The following is an 18,672-nucleotide window of genomic DNA, read 5'->3' on the forward strand; positions in this document are numbered from 1 at the left end:
TTGATCAGTACGTGGTGGAAAAAGTACTCAAATGTTTTACTTAAGTGAAAGTATCAATACTGCAATGTAGAAGTACTCTGTTACAAGTCAAAGTCAGGAATTAAAAATTCACTTGAGTAAAAAGTACAAAGGTATTGGTATCAAAATGTACTTAAAGTACCAAAAGTAAAAAGTACTAAAATGTTTGAAAATAGCAGATCTACAAGCTCACAACGCGTCGCATCGCGACGCGTTGTGAGCTTGTAGATCTGCTATTTTCAAATAGCCTAGGTATGAAATAGGGTGATAAGTGTGTGATAAATGTGTCTTAATTATAATGTAATAATGTATATCTGCATAGTAACTAGTAACTAAAGTTTTCAAATAATTGTAGTGGAGTAAAGTACAATATTTGCATCGGAGATGTAGTGGAGTAGAAGTAAAAGTACTGATAATTGGAAATACTCGTATATAGTAAAGTAAAAGTCCCTCAAAATTGTACTTAAGTACAGTACTTGAGTAAACGTACTTAGTTACTTTACACCACTGGGATTGATAACAAAGTGAAGCAGACACACATACATACATTATAAATGGGGTTTGTTTGTGCAGAGACATCTACGGTAATCTGGTTTTTTTGGCACGATACGCCGGTAGACTTGGTCCAAAAGCAGGCAGGGGGGGGGGGGGGAGCGGATGGTGTTAATCACCGTCCTCGTTGACCTCAAAATGTAATTGTGGATTTTGCAAGCGACACCACCCACTACTGTACCTCTCCGCCCACATCATGGCGATTCCCCAAAATACCAAACACACGCTGGCAGGGGGAAACAGACCGGATGGCACGGGGAAAATGTCACATCGTCCGTCGGTTGCACCGCGCGCCTCACACCACCAGAGATGAGGTCTTCTGAGAGATACAAAACTGTTAAAGGACGACTTCACCGCTTTTCAACCCATCTTCATATAATTGGTCCTCACTAATACTCATGATAAAATGGTAAAAAAAAAATCTACTCGGTCTGTGTCTCATAGGAGGGCTGTGCGCAGTTCAGAAACCCGTCTACCAGTGACATCATCGTTAGGCATGATTTTTTTTTTCCAACAAGATTTCACATTTTTTATTTAGATTTGTATTAACACGAGAACAATGGCTTATTTTATTGCATTGCGACTGGAATAGAAAGCCTGCAGTTTCTATTAGCTTGGATTCCCCATTGATGATGTCACTGGTAGACGGGACTCTGAACTGTCCACAGCTCTCCTCTGAGACACAGACCAAGTAGAAAAAAATGGTGCCATTTTATCATGAGTATTAGTGAGGACCAATTATATGAAGATAGGTTGAAAAGCGGTGAAGTCGTCCTTTAAGCACTGAGTAGTCTCGCGTGGCCAGACTGTTGCCTCCCACAATGTTCAAATGTTCCTGGTCATACAGTCTGAGACTTGGAAGCTCTGATCATGATTTAAAACAGGGGTCTTCAACGTTTTCAGGCCAGGGACCCCCTAGCTGAGAGAGAGATGAAGCAGGGACCCCCTCTATACGGTATAAAATTGTTCTTCAGATTCAACTTTTTTTGTTTCCTTCGTCTGCTCTTTTTTTTTTTCCTCTACACCAAACACCTCTTTGCCAAAAATAGCCGATCTACAAGCTTGTGAGCTTGTAGATCTGCTATTTTTGGCTAAAGTTCTCCTCAGAAAAGGGATGCTAGGGTTCAAGTGGTTAAGGTAAAAAAAAAATCATATCACACATAGATTTGGCGGACCCCCTGTAGTAACTCTGAGGACCCCCTAGGGGTCCCGGACCCCCTGTTGAAGACCCCTGACTCACTTCCGTTTCATCTTTACAGTCGCACACATTTATCCTAATATAAATCAAAATCATCTAAGTATATATAGCTTGCTGCTTAGCAGAAATGGAAATAAAAACATTAAATGTAAAGATATTTTAAAATATATTTTCGTGAACAGAAGTGCCCGTTTCTAGGGCTGTAGTCGAGACCACCCAAAGCGAGTCCAAGTCAAGACCAAGTACGAGGGGGGGGGCGAGTCCGAGTCAAGACCGAGTCCGGAAGGCCAGGGAGGGGGCAGAGTCCGAGTCGAGACAGAGTCCAGATTTTGTTTTTACTCTTATTATTTGATAGCTGTCCATAAGCACCAGACAGCTCTCTTATAATGTTAATGTGAATGGGCTTCTCATAATATGGGTTTAATACAATTATTTCATTGCATTGTAGTGAAAACTCGAGTGGACTCGGTGGGGGTAGAGTCCGAGTTCCTTAGTCCGAGACTCGAGACCGGTCTCGAAACCAGCATTCGGAGATTGTGGAATGCGAGACTATAAGCACTGAGTGATACAAAACTGTTACTGGTACCAATCTGGTGATGCTTTATGCAGCCTGGTTGAGGAGAACAGAGGGGAGGAGAGAAGAGAGGAGAGGAAAGGAGCTGGCAACGAGACAACGTTTTCATCCAATTAATCAAAGCAACCAGGGCCACTCTAATCAGCTAAAACCAAGTACACCAGGAGAGGAGAGGAGAGGAGAGGAGAGGAGAGGAGAGGAGAGGAATAACAGCACAAGAAGAGGGATGGGCATGTAAAAACGGGGGGGGGGGGGGGGGGGGGGGGGGGTATAACGCATACCCAATTTGTATTGAAGAGGATTATTGCAAACATGGATAGTATAGATTCTATCTACATGTGTAACAGTAACAGAGGATGACATAATAAGGTATTAGGTACTGCAAAGAGGAAGCATCTAAGTCAGTGACAATGGTCTATACTGTAGACTCTACACAGTATACAGGTGTGAAGGCATGAATGTCAGAAACAGTATAAACGTCTCACTGTTTGATTAAAGGAGCCGTCTGTCAAGTTGAATTGAGTGGCCATTGCAATCCAATGAATCCGTTCCTCTCAATATGTTTCTTTATTCAGACGGAGTGGTGTGTTCGAAAGGATTGAGTCCTGTCAGCTAAATAACACATACTTCTTCTGGAAAAATAAATGTCACTTCTAGAAACATATGTCACATCTAGAAATAAATGTCACTTCTAGAAACATATGAGAGAGAGAGAGAGAGAGAGAGAGAGAGAGAGAGAGTGAGTGAGTGAGTGAGAGAGAGATGGAAAGAAAAATAGAATAGAAGCAGTAGGCCTACATGTGTCACTTTTAGAAGTGACACATGTACTTTGTTTCTCCTCCGTACATAATAATAATGTATATACATAAAACAAAGCCTGCAGTCCCAGGGTATAGCATAATAAAAGGCCCATAGTACAGTATATGAGCGTCTGTATTGAGGGTGAATACAGTATGCTGTGACACTGATATATGAGCCATGATGCAGTATATCCTGTAAAACATTATGACCTGAGCGGAGGCTGACCTCACTCGATCAATACCGGCGTAGAGCCTATATCTCCTCCACCAATGAGAATGAGCCACAGGTAAGAATAGAGTTAGGTTCCAATCCAGACAGATTTGATAAAGAGGAGATGCAAATATGATATATCACACTCAATGTTATTAGACAAGAAATGATGACGCAGTCATATTAACCCATTGAGACCCGGAACTGTCTCATTTTTAGATCTGAGCTAAAAAGCATTATTTTACACTTTGGGCTATTCAAAAATAGCAGATATACAAGCTCATAGCGCGGCACCGAGTGCCGCGCTACGAGCTTGTAGATCTGCTATTTTTGAAAATTCGTGAAAATGTTTGCAAATCTTTGAAATATATAGATTTTTAAAGCGAACATTTTTAACTCAAATCTTTGCTTCTGGGGGTATATTTTGATGGGGGGTCCGCGGCCAAATACATATAATTTTGGGGGTCCTTGACATGAAAAAGATTGAGCACCACTGATATAGAAACAAACGTTTTTCAGAAAACTGCTGAGATTTAGGAGACATGTAGAATCGGCTTCAGGTCTCAATGGGTTAGTACCAGGTTGCTCTCTCCAGCGTCCCCGCACGGAACCAAATGGACCCGTGGTCCTGTACCCGCTCGTGTACTAATAACAAAAACAGCCAAAACGTCTCTTTTAAGCCACCCACTCATATTGAACATGATTCCTAAGTAAATAGTTTATGATGGAGCTAAATCAGTTTGTGTGCCTCAGTAAGGGCTTGTGTGCGTTGTGTTGTTGCTGTTTGTTCTGGGTGTGTGTATGAGGAGTGAAGTCAATAGTTTGTTTGGTGGCGACAACGACACTTTTTTTTAATGATCCCATAGCATGGGAGGACGGCCGCCGTTCAAAGTATGGGGAAGTCTCGGGGAAGTCTCCCCAAAGGATTTGAAGGACAGCCAATGATGTAAAAGTCGCTAGAAAGAGCTGTGAAAGTGTTGTGAAAGTGTTTAGTAGTTGATCAGTGTCTTCCTAGATCAGGCTGCAAGCAACCTGGAAAAAAAAAAATCCCTTTTGCAGCATAAGCTGGTTGGTCAGACCAGGGTTGTGTGGGTCACCTGACCGACCTCCTCCAAGAGTCTAAGAGAGCAGGTAAACAGACAGGCCTCTTTCCCTGATTCTCTGCACTCTCATGAGAACACACACGCACGCGCACGCACACGCACACACACACACACACACACACACACACACACACACACACACACACACACACTATAAGGATGGTAAGGATCCATCTTTACACCTTTAGAGTTAAATGAACACTCTTACTCATCTTAGTGTGTGTAGCCCTGAGTCATGAGTGAAAGCAGAGAAAAACAACATGTGCACAAAGTCATAGAAATGAACAAATCATTTTTCACCAAAACGCCCACACACACACATTGGCAGGCAAAAACACACACAAAAACACACACACACACACACACACACACACACACACACACACACACACACACACACACACACACACACACACACAGGCAGGCAAACACACACTCACACACACACACACTCAAACACACCAGCTCTGGGAGACAACAGGTTTACAGCCTTGACAGCATCATCCCACAACACAAGCAGAAAGAAAGATATCTCTGTCATGAACCTGAAAATAAATGATAACACAATAATCTATCATCTCCTAGGAGACCATGAAAACACTCTGCCTAACTGGATCAAACCAGTTCGCTCGCTCGCTCTCTCTCTCTCTCTCTCTCTCTCTCTCTCTCTCTCTCTCTCTCTCTCTCTCTCTCTCTCTCTCTCTCTCTCTCTCTCTCTCTCTCTCTCTCTCTCTCTCTCTCTCTCTCTCTCTCTCTCTCTCTCTCTCTCTCTCTCTCTCTCTCTCTCTCTAAGCTTTTTTAAAACATCTAACCATGATTGGTTGGTCACCATGGCAACAGGGAGGCATTCATCTTGTTCTGCTCTAAGCCCTTTTTTGTCCATTTGTTGGAGAGTCTCTCCTGTCAGAAGCGCCTGACCTGCTTCTTCACTAGTTTGTCAACAACTGAAGAGGTCCAGCTCTGTGTGTGCGTGTGCGCGTACGCGTGTGCGTGTGCGTGTGCGTGTGCGTGCACGGACGCTTCATGGCAATTATAGGATAACAGAGAATGCGTGTGTTGAATCATAGATGTAGTTATTACACTGGACTATAATAACCAACTATATGAGGACACTATAACTGCTTTGTGACTAGGCCTACTAGCACTGCGACTGAAGCACTTTCAGGGCCAGACTATAGAGAACCTTGATGTCCACATTATGACCCACTGATTGAATTGTTCCAGATCCAGATCACAGCCATAGCATTCTGATCCTCTGGCGGACTTTTCCACTTAAACGGCCCAAAGAGGTTCTCTTTGATGTGTGGCTGCATTGGGGACATGTGGCTTGAACAGTGTTGTTGAAGTCTTAACCCGTTACACCCGGGAACGCATCTGTGTCATATTAAGATTTCTTTGGCTATTAAAAAGAATTTCAGATATACAAGCTCATAGTGCCACGCTATGAGCTTGTATATCTGCTATTTTCTAAAACATGTTGAACATTTTGTGCAAACCTTTGAATATATATATATTTTTTTAAATAAAACTTTTGTAACTCAAATCATTGCTTCTGTGTGTGTGTGTGTGTGTGTGTGTGTGTGTGTGTGTGTGTGTGGGGGGGGGGGTGTAGGCCTATCTAATTGAAAGCAAAAAGAGGAAAGCAGTGATGTCTCTGTGATTTAAGGAGGATAATTTGCAGTGGTGAAATCAAATTATTTACGTAAAAGTACCAATACTGCAATATGTCCTGATAAAACGGTTCCATTTTCTCTCTACTCGGTCTGTGTCTCATAGGAGGGCTGTGGACACTTCAGAAACCCGTCTACCAGTGACATCAACGTTAGGAAGGTTTTTGGTTTCTTTTAAAATGTTTCAGTTTTTTTTAACGCGAGAACAATGGCTTCCATTATAGCACGGTAACTTTCCAGGAATAGGATTCCCCATCGATGATGTCACTGGTAGGCGGGTATCTGAACTGTCCACAGCCCTCCTCTGAGACAAAATGGTGCCATATTATCAAGAGCATTAGAGAGGACCTAATATATGAAGATAGGTTGAAAATGGGTGAAGTCCTCCTTTAATCAATGATTTTAATAACACTTGATTTTGGGGAAAAAAACGTTCAAAAATACAGAAAATAACCAATAACCCTACAAGCTCACAACGCGCCGCCATGTGACATTGTGTTGTGCACGTGTACACTGCAGTGCAAAGTGTACACAAGTGCACACATACTGTAAAGTGTACACAAACAAACAGTGCCAAGTGAACACAAGCATGCATGATTGAGTATATACTGTGACATTGTAATGCTATTGTTTCACATTACCCAGCGCCCCGGGGATGTGATGTGAGGAGGAGGATGAGATGAGCTCTGCTGTGGAGCAGATCGTTGCTGTCTGTCCGGGCAGAAACCTCTTATCTCCATATTTTAACGCCCTACTTGATCATAATACTACAGCGTCACACTGCAGAAACATCAAAAGTAGCAGATCTACAAGCTCGAAACGCAGCGCGAAGCAGTGTTGATTTCGTCGACTAAAAGTATGACAAAAAATGTTCGTCGACTACCTTTTTTCGCTGACGAAAACTAAATAAAAACTAAGTTACGATGACTAAAACTAAGACTAAATTTATTGACAATTTCGTCAAAAAACAAACAAATAAAAACTAGACTACAATGGTAGTGAGGGACTAGTGGAGAAGAGATCCAGTAGAACTAAAAGACAATTAATTTTATGTTTGGTTGTGCTCGGGTGTTGCATGCTGAAAATAGCCGATCTATAAGCTCACAACGCGTCGCAGCGACGCGTTGTGAGCTTGTAGATCTGCTATTTTCAGCACGCACCAAGTGTAAAATCAGGCATTACGGCGCCATCAAGGCACCGTCAAAATACATTTTAGTCGACTAAATCGACTAAATCAACTGTAGATTTATATAGACTATAAATAATCTTATGATATTTAGTCGACTAAAACTAGACAAAAACAAAAACATTTCAGATGACAAAAATGTGACTAAAACTAAATGGAATTCCGCTGTCAAAATCAACACTGGTACGAAGCGTCGCGTTTCAAGCTTGTAGATCTGCTACTTTTGATGTTTTTGAATTTTGAATCCTGGAAAGTCACAGTTTGGGACATATGAGGTTTTCCCCCGCGACAGAGACGAGATGACATCGGCAGGACAGCTAGCTGCTGGCCGGCTTCAAACGTCATCTCAGAATAGCATGGAGAGACGGGACGGGATGACAGGGGAGAGAGAGAGAGAGAGAAAAGAGAGAGAGAAAAGGAGGACGAGAACGACAGTATCCTGCAGCGGACTTGAGTTGAGGTAGAGAAGGAAAGGGTGGGGGGGGGTAAAGCAACTGGGAGGATGAAGGAAAACGTCAACTGTACCCTGCTGTATAGGACATATACGCACAGACAGACAGCTGCAATATGTGTAGTCGTATAGCGATCCACCAGCCTTCCTGAGAGAAGTCAAGCAGTAAGTGATGGGTCGTTCATGATCCATTTGTTCAACAGAACTAGTTCATTGCCGTGAACGTGAAACTGTTAAATTCACGTTATCGTTCATGCCCCCCCCCCCGCTGTACGCGCAACGTAATAAAAAAAAAGCGCTACTGAACGAGAACGAGATTTGAACGAATCCTTGCTGTGAACGAAATCGTTCGTTCACTGAAATTAAAGTTCTTTCCCACCACTACCAAGCAGCATGATTACATTCACTGTATGAGCATATGGACTTCAACAGAACTCAATATCACAATACTTCATACTACTATGTTATGGGAAATGGGCCACATTTAACATGTGGACACACATGGGAGGGGTCATAACAACCCAGAGCCACACCCACTACTAGCTGCCATAGTTGTTTTTTTTCTGGGTCCCATCTCATAATGGCTGCTATTATGTTATGTGTGTATATAGCCTACATATCACACACGCACGCACGCACACACACACACACACACACACACACACACACACACACACACACACACACACACACACACACACACACACACACACACACACACACACACACACACACACACACACACACACACACACACACTACATAGTCCAATGCTAGTCGCATGCGAGTGTGCCAACAGACACATGACAGCAGTATGGTTGAGTGGGTGTGTGTACAATGCAGTCACAGTATGTCAATATGATTTATGCCATCGTGTATATTCTACCGTACCTTTAGTAAAAAACAGCTGAGCACGCTGTACACTGTGTGTGTGTGTGTGTGTGTGTGTGTGCTCAAGATGGAAGTACTGAACAAACAACCGTATGTTAAGTACGCTGCCTCCATTATGGTCACGAACTAATTTGCATGTGAAAGCAACAGATAGATAGCTGCGTCAATGACCCGTGTGCTTTCAGTAAAGAGCGGTTCTACGTCTGTCTACCGTTCAAATAATGCTTATCCACATATCTTATGCCACTTATTTATGCCCATTTCCACGTAGTGGCCACCACATCTTCCCTATCTGCATAGAAAAGTATATTACTATGTAACTTTTATACCCAAGTGCAGGGGTGCACATAACGTTTTTGGTCTAGTACTCAGAAGAGCGCCTAGAGATGTTACTTGGTGCTCACCAAATAAATGGTGAATAAAAGGTCCGGTGCGTTTTGTCAACGGGGTGGGTGGGGGGGGGTGCTGCGTGAGAAAAAAAGGACGCTTCTAAATTCCACCGTTTTTCGCCGTTTTGATTTTTTTCTTCACGCCGTTTGGTGTCCCCCCCAAGGTTGGTGCCCTGTGCTGTGCTGATTTTATCCGCCAGATTGGGACGTTCACGGCATATTTTGCACCATCACGGTGCGTTCATCTTCGGTGACGAGTGCCTGTAACACAGCCAGCAGTGTGCGAGTCGCGCGACAGACTGTGTCTGTGTGTCAGGATTCGAGGCCACACTCACACAATCACGTGCAGCATGCGTCCCCTCCCCCTCCGCCTAATGGCTGGGGGGGCTGTATGGGGCCGACTCGTGCTTTAGCGTGATTGTGTGAGTGTGGCTTCAGGAAGTAAATTCCTGTCCCAGCGGTGCCAGCTGTTGGTGAGCAAAATCGCTTCCCTTCGTCTGATGTGCCGTGCAGCATGCATTTTGACGACGCATGCGCACCTGCGCACGAGTTATGTGCACCCCTGCCCAAGTGGGTATTTAGAGCAGTGGCTCAAACTGGGGGGCATGTTGTACTTTGTCGGACATCGTACGACAAAGTATTCTGGTGGCATGTTGTACTATAGCTGCGAAATATTGCACTGATCAGTAAACTGTTTGAGCATTTTCCTACCATTGTTGTCATCCCAGTCTTACATCAGTGGTTCTCAAACTTTTTTTTTTGTCTCAGGTCACCCCTGTGAATAACTTTTTCATCCAAGGCACCCCTGAATTACATTGTTACTTTATCAAACCTTACATTTGTTATTTTGTAAATCTTTCAGTGTGTGTCACAAGGAAAACTTGAGAGAATAGTAGTTTCCATTACGACAGATTGAAAAGAACTTCACTCTTGACATTTAACCACAGCATTCCCTATTTTCGGGGGAACATTCACCAAAAAATAGCAGATCTACAAGCTCACAACGCGTCACAACGTTGTGAGCTTGTAGATCTGCTATTTTTGGCAAGGAGGTTTGGTGATCCGTCTTACTACGTATAGATGGTTTAAGTGGTTGAACTGACATGATATTGATACATTTCAAATATTATAGTATTCTGTATTCTGTGACAGACCAGAAACCCTGGCCTACGTTCATATCACCAGGGGGTGTGTGGTCACTGTAAAGGTTACATCTGTGGGATCTGAACAGGATGGATGGATGCTTCCTTCCTCCTCTCTTTGTTCCTTCCTGTTTGGTGAGATACCGTCTAATGGCAGGAAGGCACCGCCTCGCTGACTTTAACCAGACAATGTCTCTCTCCCTCCCTCCCTCCCTCCCTCTCTCTCTCTCTCTCTCTCTCATATACAATAGGTGCCATGTAGATGCTCTGTAAATATAACACCGTTGAATACACATACTGTTAAAACACACACACACACACACACACACACACACACACACACACACACACACACACACACACACACACACACACACACACACACACACACACACACACACACACACACACACACACACACACACACACACACACACACACACACAGTGTGCCGATATATCGTCCCACGATATATCGCGATACGTTTTTGTGACGATATGTATCGTTTTGGGGGGGGGAAAATATCGTTTTTTTTTTTTTTTTTTTACAATCATTATAATCAGGCATGCAAACAGCCCCGAGGTGAAAAGGGTGACAACATGTTGGGTTTTTTTCGGGTCAGGTGTCACACTATTGCCCTATTTGGATTAAAAACGGCTATTGTAGCTGAAAAGCTACAGGTTGCATGTCTGAATAATGCAAAAACAGAATTATTTGTTTGCATTTCCTTTTTTTCTCCCCCATATATTTTCATAATAAAAAAAGTGCGTATCGTATCGAAATCGTATCGAAGTTGTGAGCCAAATATCGTATCGTAGCGTTTGGTGAAATTAGTGTCGGCACACCCCTAACACACACACACAGCCCAGGGCGTGTCTAAACCCATTAGCTGGGACACTTGTGGCTCGCTGCCTTGCTGACAGGTGAGCAGAGCGGCTGAGCCCTTAGGGACAATTCTACATGTAATTTCAGGAAAGGAGTGTGTGTGTGTGTGTGTGTGTGTGTGTGTGTGTGTGTGTGTGTGTGTGTGTGTGTGTGTGTGTGTGTGTGCGCGTGTGCGCGTGTGTGCGCGTGTGTGTGTGTGTGTGTGTGTGTGTTATACGATTTGATTATTATAGCCTTGTATGGAGAGTTGTATTGGATACAGAACAGCTCTATGGGCACACCTGTAAAATCCTCAGTGTTAATTTATCCATCTGTATCACTCAAATGGAGCCAAATATAAACCAAGTATAAAGTATCAAAACTGGAATTACTCTAGTAAAGTAAAAGTACCTAAGAATTGTACTTGAGTACAGTGCTTTGCACCACAGTGAGGCGATGAGAGAGATGTGTGGAGGGAGGGATGGGAGTTGAGGAGAGATGGAAGGAAGGAGGTAGGGAGAGAGGGGAGAGAGGGGAGAGGGAGGGAGTGGTTGATCAAGGCCGTGGATCAATTCCAGATCTCCCATCCCACCACCAGCACCACCGCTCTCTCACACACACACACGCACACACACACACACACACACACACACACACACACACACACACACACACACACACACACACACACACACACACACACACACACACACACACACACACACACACACACACACACACACACACACACACACACTTTCTCTCTCTCTCCCTACTCACACTCTCGCTCACACAAGGTCGATCCCGATCACCGAGGGGTGTCTTAATCAATATGGGGCTCATATGAGAGGAGAGGAGAGGAGAGGAGGGGTCTTACCTTGAGATGTAGTGGTATTCAATCTCCCCCTATCACTGACACGCACAGCACCGCCATTGATCATGCTGCTAACTGACCTACAGACAGACAGACAGACAGACAGACAGACAGTGAAAGTGGTTAATTGTGAGGACGAGGAAGTTGCTACATCACCAACAGTCACACTGGGGGAACTAAAGCACATCTCTTGTGTGTCCATGCTTCCGTTTGCCGCCTCTTATCTCCAGTTTAACTTTTTGTGTTTTTTCGTAAATTAACGCCCTTACTTGATCATATTACCACGGCGTCATCAAAAGCATCAAAAGTAGCAGATCTACAAGCTCGAAACGCGGCGCGCAGCGACGCGTTTCGAGCTTGTAGATCTGCTACTTTTGATGCTTTTGAATCCTGAAAAGTAACAGTTTCGGATATATGAGGTTTCCACCCGACAGAGACGATATACTGCAAGGACAGTCACAACCACAACTACACACACACACACACACACACACACACGCGCGCGCACACCAATGGAAACCATTCATTGACGTGTCACTTAGGCCTAATCGTGATGAGTTAGTAGAAGATGAAGCCATCTGCTTCCACACCGTCCCACGGTGATGAGAATAAACCAGGATTTATAGAATACACAAACACTGAAAACTTCTTCAAACAAAACCACCACCATTATGAACCAGCAGTTATAGAGAGAGAGAGAGAGAGAGAGAGAGAGAGAGAGAGAGAGAGAGAGAGAGAGAGAGAGAGAGAGAGAGAGATTGGTTCTATGATGATGATGATGGAAAGAAGACCAAATTTAACCACTTAAAGTAATATCTTCACCTAAAATAGCCGATCTACAAGCTCACAACGCGCACTTCCACACTCCAGGGAATGTGGAAGTGGCGTTCTCAAACCCAAGATGTAAAAGGGTCTACAAAAAAAACACAGTTAAAACGACGGAGGCGCTTGCGAAGTCCACTTCAGCCGATTCGGCGCCGTTCGAGTTTATGTCCCGATAGGTACAGAATTGTAACTCACATCCCCCCCTAGTAAACATGTGCCATTTCAGCCCCCCCCCCCCCCCCCGACCCCTTCCAGTCAAGTGTTTGACTTCTTGGGATGTCCGTCCCCAAGAAGTCACCCGTTTGCCGTCTTGGGAGTGAGAATGTGCTGAGATCTTGCGAAATTTGGGGTCACAGTCACAGACGACTTACGTCATAGAGAGGGTCACTTGAGAATGAGATCCTTTAGGATTTTAACGATTACGGGTCAAGGTTAAGATTATTATTGCTCTGTGGCGCCTTGTGAAATACATGCAATGAAAATTATGGCTGTGATGAAATGGCCTATTACTAAATCTAGAGACGAGAATAGAGGTGAGGAGGTGAACAGAGGAGAAGAGAGGAAGGGAGAGGATGGGGAGGGGAGGGGATGGGAGAGATATCCTACTTTATTTGAAGCACTAAATAGTTTTCCTTGTTTGCACTGTACTTAGAGTAAATAACATGAAGCCTAGTCAACAAACAACTGGGTGAAGTCTAGGGCTGTGCTCAATTAAGCGATGCAGCAATAATCGTATCGTATTCCTTGCAAATAATCGTATCGATACAGAGAGACTACCATATCCATACGGCAGGAAATGCTGTGTGACACGGTTTAAAAAAATAAAAACATCAGCTATGGTGTGTTTGTGTGTCTGAGACTCAGACATGAGTTGCAGTAAAATACATGTAAAGATAATATTTCATTCGCATGTATTAATGATTAAATCTTTTGCATTTATCCATCAAAACATTATTTATTTTCATTTGTATTTATTTCCTTGCTTTTTGTTTAAATGTTATCAACTACATTTTTCAAATTGATTTGTTGACTTTACATTTTCGGACAATATATTGGTCAAAACATCAGCAATCGGTGGTCTAGGACTCCGCTAAAGTCAATTAAGTAGGACACGTCATTGTTCAAAATCAACGCGTATCGTGATACGTATCGCATCGTGGCCTCTGTATCGCGATACATATCGTACCGTGGACTCTGTATCGTGATACATATCGTACCGTGGTCTCTGTATCGTGATACATGTCGTATCGTGGCCTCTGTATCGTGACACATATCGTATTGTGTCCTCTGTATCGTCTCTGTATCGTGATACATGTCGTATCGTGGTCTCTGGATCGTGATGCGTATCTATGGTGGTGAGGTTGTAGGCAACACCCAGACCTGGTGAAGTCACCATTTACCTTCATGTGTTGAAAAGGGTTCATGCCATTACATCGATTTCACACTAAATTGAAAGTCACTCTGTATAAGAGCATCTGGCTGAATTCCTAAATTGTTAATTGAGGAGAGGAGAGGAGAGGAGAGGAGAGGAGAGGAGAGGAGAGCCAGTGGGCTTTTTGCAGTTCATAAAAGGCTACATGGAATAATGCTAGACTGTTAGACTGGCTGCATCATCGCTGATGCATCCACTCACAACCATAGCTGGATATCTACAATTAATCTAATCCTATTCACATGTCTGTCTGTCTGTCTCTCTGTCTGTCTGTCTGTCTGTCTGTCTGTCTGTCTGTCTGTCTGTCTGTCTGTCTGGCCTAGATCAGAGTATAATAATGTCAAACAGCTGTCCTTCAATGACCGTTTCTGAAGATTACACATGTTTAATAACCAAATTAAAAAGCTGGGCTTCCTGGTGAGAATACAGCAGAGGACATAGAGCTGTATTGTACGTGACGTTGATTTAGCCTTAAAGACGTTACAACATCACAACGACAGACAGACAGACAGACAGACAGACAGACAGACAGACAGACAGACAGCTGTATATTAGACTATTTGACATAATTAGGACGGTAGTGCTTGCTTGGCCATCTATGGAAGAGATGCGTTTTGGAACGTTGTTATTCTAGTAACACCATCGTACAACAGTTTACGTTCTATTATCAAAACAGCCGTAATATGCTTTAAACCCTCCTCCCCTTGTGTCGGCCGTTTCTGTTATATTCCTACTGAATGAAATGGACTGTTTCATCCATTGACACAAAAACAACAGCTCATATTGAAGACAGACAGTGCGATGTAACAAAGCAAAGCACAGCAACAACAACAGCTGTTTCCAATCTAACCCAATCTAACCCAATCTAATCGTATGTCTTACCGTGTCGCATCTTCATTCGGAGGCCATCGCGGTGGTTCAGTTGTTGGAGGCTATATAATAAAGCAGCACCGTTATCAATCTGCGTTCGAGGCTATTAATACCAGGAGGAGGAGGTTTCTAACGGCGACGGACGACCGCTTCATCTGTATGAGGAGAGGAGAGGAGAGGAGAGGAGAGGAGAGGAGATGGGAAAGGAGGGCGTTTCTATGAACACTACTGTGAAAACCTAGCCTTGCTACAAACAAGACTGTCAGTCTTGGATGATCTTCAAAATAGTGTTAGCAACTTTTTCCTTTTTTGACGTTCAGATTTCAAATATAAAGTGATTACCGCATGGCCACGGATGTTACAATTATATATGGGACCTCAGAAATACCAGTACCCTCCGTATTGTTCAATGAAAAACATTTTAATCCGATTGATGGCCATTTTCTCATAGAGCTAAATACGGTATCAGAGTGCAATACACCTGCCAACCGATAGGATCGCATGGTTGAAAGCATATGGCGAAAAATAGCCACCGATCGCAGAATGCTTTTAATTGAACAATACAGAACGGGTACTTCTGAGGGCCCGTACATAATTAAAACATCCGTAGCCATGAAGTAAGCCCTTTATATTTGAAATCTGAACGTTTATGTAGATGTACGGGCCAAAAGGGGAGAAAGTGCAAACACTATTTTGGGAGTTCATCCATGACGGTCATGATAGATGACCGTCGTGATCCCAAGGCTAGTGAAACCCCTGAGTTCTTCATTTTAACTCAAAGAGTAGTAGGCTACAAAATGGAACCAAATGGACTCGTACGGGTCCATTTGGTTCCATTTTGTACCACTCTCGGAGTTATTATAGGCTACAGATGGATAAATCAACACTGAGGATTTTTACAGGTGGGCCCATATAGAGCCATATCGCCTGTCCAAAAACAGCATCCAACCATGGCTATTATATTCAAATCCGATACATATATTTATATTCAAATTAGACATATCATAGGGTTTTTAAAGGCCTTTTATAATGCCAACAATGCCACAAATATATCATAAGAGACTTATAATAGGTGTTGTTGTTGTTGTTGTTTAGGTGAATAATCACCAGCCACGCCCCCAATTTAAATATTAAATAAATCAACCCCCCCATGACATTCAACACTTGTCCATGAAGCTTAATACAATTCATATTTTATGATATTGCACCAGGACCGTGCAAAATGCGTCATCGTGACATTGCAGTAATGAGCTTCTATAACATAAATTGAGAAACATGTTTGTTTGCAGATCATTAATGGAGCCGAATCCAGATAAAATAGAATCCATAAAATAAACAAATAAGAATTGAAACTGAAACCCTTCAGTTTTTATTTGATTTATTATGTTTTTAAATATATATTTAAATATTTGTGTATATATTATTTAAAAAACATTTTCTTGAATTATTTTGAATAAGTTAGTGTCAAGTATCCACCACATTATCCGTGGTGGACAGTAACTAGTCTATTGGTTAGTTACCCCCCCCCCCCCCATTTTATGACGTCACGTGCACGCGCAAGCACACGCGCACGCATGTGCACACAGCCGATCGGCTCAGTGCTAGTTGAAATACTGTATTCAACATGTGATTTTTAATGTAATTATATTTCTTATTATTTAGTTGCATTATTAATTTGTTGTTTTCATTTTTGTTTCAATTAATTAATTATTTTATTTTCCTTTTAGTTTTATATAAAATCCCTTTTTTTATAGTCATTTCATATCACAGTCACATTCTCATGTAAAGCAACACACCTGTCTGTGGTAGATATAGGTACAGGCTGCCCTCTAGTGGCACAAAACTAAAACATCAGTGATCAGTGAGAATAAAGGTTTACACTACTCTATAAATCCATAAATATAGATTGAGGCGTTGTGAGCTTGAAGATCGGCTGTTTTGAAAATGTTTTCCTCTTTCTTATATTATTTGACAATTTGGCCAATTAATGTTTGACCAGTTTTTATAGTTTGTTGATTATTTTTGACCATGTAGAGTAAGAGTAATATTACATTACCAGTTGTTTATTTCACTATAAGAGAGTTTTTACTTCCATACAAAGCAGATCTTTGTAACAAACATTCAGAATAATGAAACAGCCCCGCTGCTTCCTAGGGCAGTGGTTCTCAACCTGTGGGTCGGGACCCCCAACGTTAGTGACTCTGTTTCACCGTGCCTGCAGAGGAGTTTATTCACCGCGACGGACCCTTTCTGTTATTATTATTATACTCCTTTCTATCTACCACTACTCCTTTACCTGTGTGCGTCATTGAACACCTGTAAGTTGTGCTTCATGTTTGCTGTAGATTTCAGCGTTATTATGGCTGGTGTATTCTGCTTAGAGCAGTGGTTCTCAAACGTTTTCATGTCAAGGACCCTCAAATTGACACTTATTAGCCCGCGGACCCCCATTTGAAAAGAAATGCCTCAGGGACCCCCATAAGAGAATATTTTTACAGCTCTGGCAGTGATTTTCAACCAATTTAATTTCAAGGACCCCCATTTTGACATGCATTAAGCTACGGACCCCCATTTAATGACATTTCTATCTCTGGGACCCCACTTTATATCCTAAAATCAATGTTAATTTAACTCTGAGAGTGTACACATGGAAATGGAGTCCATTTGTACACTGTCAGAGTTACAGACCCATAAGTCTCCATTTGATTTTGAACTATTAGCTGGGGACATCCTGGAACTCCCTTAAGGACCCCTGGTGGTCCCAGCAAAATGAGTTATTATAGCATCATAATCATTTCAACCACTTTATCCATTTATGCGTACAAAGTAACTAATAACTAAGTTTTCAAATAATTGTAGTTGAGTAAAAGTACAATATTTGCCTCTGAGATGTAGTGGAGTAGAAGTAAAAGTACTGTACATTGGAAATACTCCAGTAAAGTAAAAAAAAAAAAAAATCAAAATTGTACTTAAGTACAGTACTTGAATAAATGTACTTAGGTACTTTACACCACTGCATTTCAGATGGGGAATCGACCCCGGTCCGTCTCCCACATGGAAAGGGACACTAAAGCCAAACCATATTAGCCACTAGCCTATAAGAGGGGATCCCTCCTTGGCCAGGGGAGACATTATTGGGCCTGTTGACTTCAGGCACAAGCTCTGAGCTATTCTGCTATACGCTTCCCATGAATTGCAAATATAGTGCCCCAACCACCTGGAATGACCTACAGCTTAAATTTAAAATCTGTTCTCCTATAACATACGGTCAATTTAAATCCTTGATTGCAGGCCTACCCGCAAGGGTCTGCAATTGCTTTTAAATTTGTGTTGTATCACACGATAGGGAAAGGTTGTTTTATTTGGTTCTGTTTTGTCTTGTTTTTGATATAAATATTGATGTGAACATGAAAATGAAATTGTACTGTGATGTATCTCGACGACATTGCAAATGAGGGCAACCTCAATGTCTTTCGAGAATAAATAAAGCTTTGAAATTAAATGAAATGAAAATATTAAATATGAATAAGAATGTTAAAGTAAGCGTAAAAACATTACAAATATGAAAAAAAGAAACTAATCAATAATTGTGTGACAGCATTCTCTTGTGCAACACATAAAA

At 42.4% G+C, this 18,672-nt stretch overlaps 1 long non-coding RNA gene across 1 annotated transcript in view; it reads right to left on the minus strand.

Annotated features, from left to right (window-relative positions):
• LOC311055159 overlaps positions 1-15,166 on the minus strand; it is a 24,786-nt gene extending 9,620 nt beyond the window's left edge. Inside the window, exons 1-2 of the long non-coding RNA XR_014601761.1 lie at positions 15,063-15,166; positions 11,927-12,003 (exon numbers count right to left, since the gene is read on the minus strand). This is a non-coding gene — a long non-coding RNA (uncharacterized lncRNA). The remainder of the gene's footprint in view (positions 1-11,926; positions 12,004-15,062) is intronic.
• Between the last annotated feature and the right edge of the window lie 3,506 nt (positions 15,167-18,672).

The sequence above is a fragment of the Gymnoscopelus microlampas genome, assembly GCF_963454915.1.
Source record: "Gymnoscopelus microlampas genome assembly, chromosome: 11".
NCBI lineage: Eukaryota > Metazoa > Chordata > Actinopteri > Myctophiformes > Myctophidae > Gymnoscopelus > Gymnoscopelus microlampas.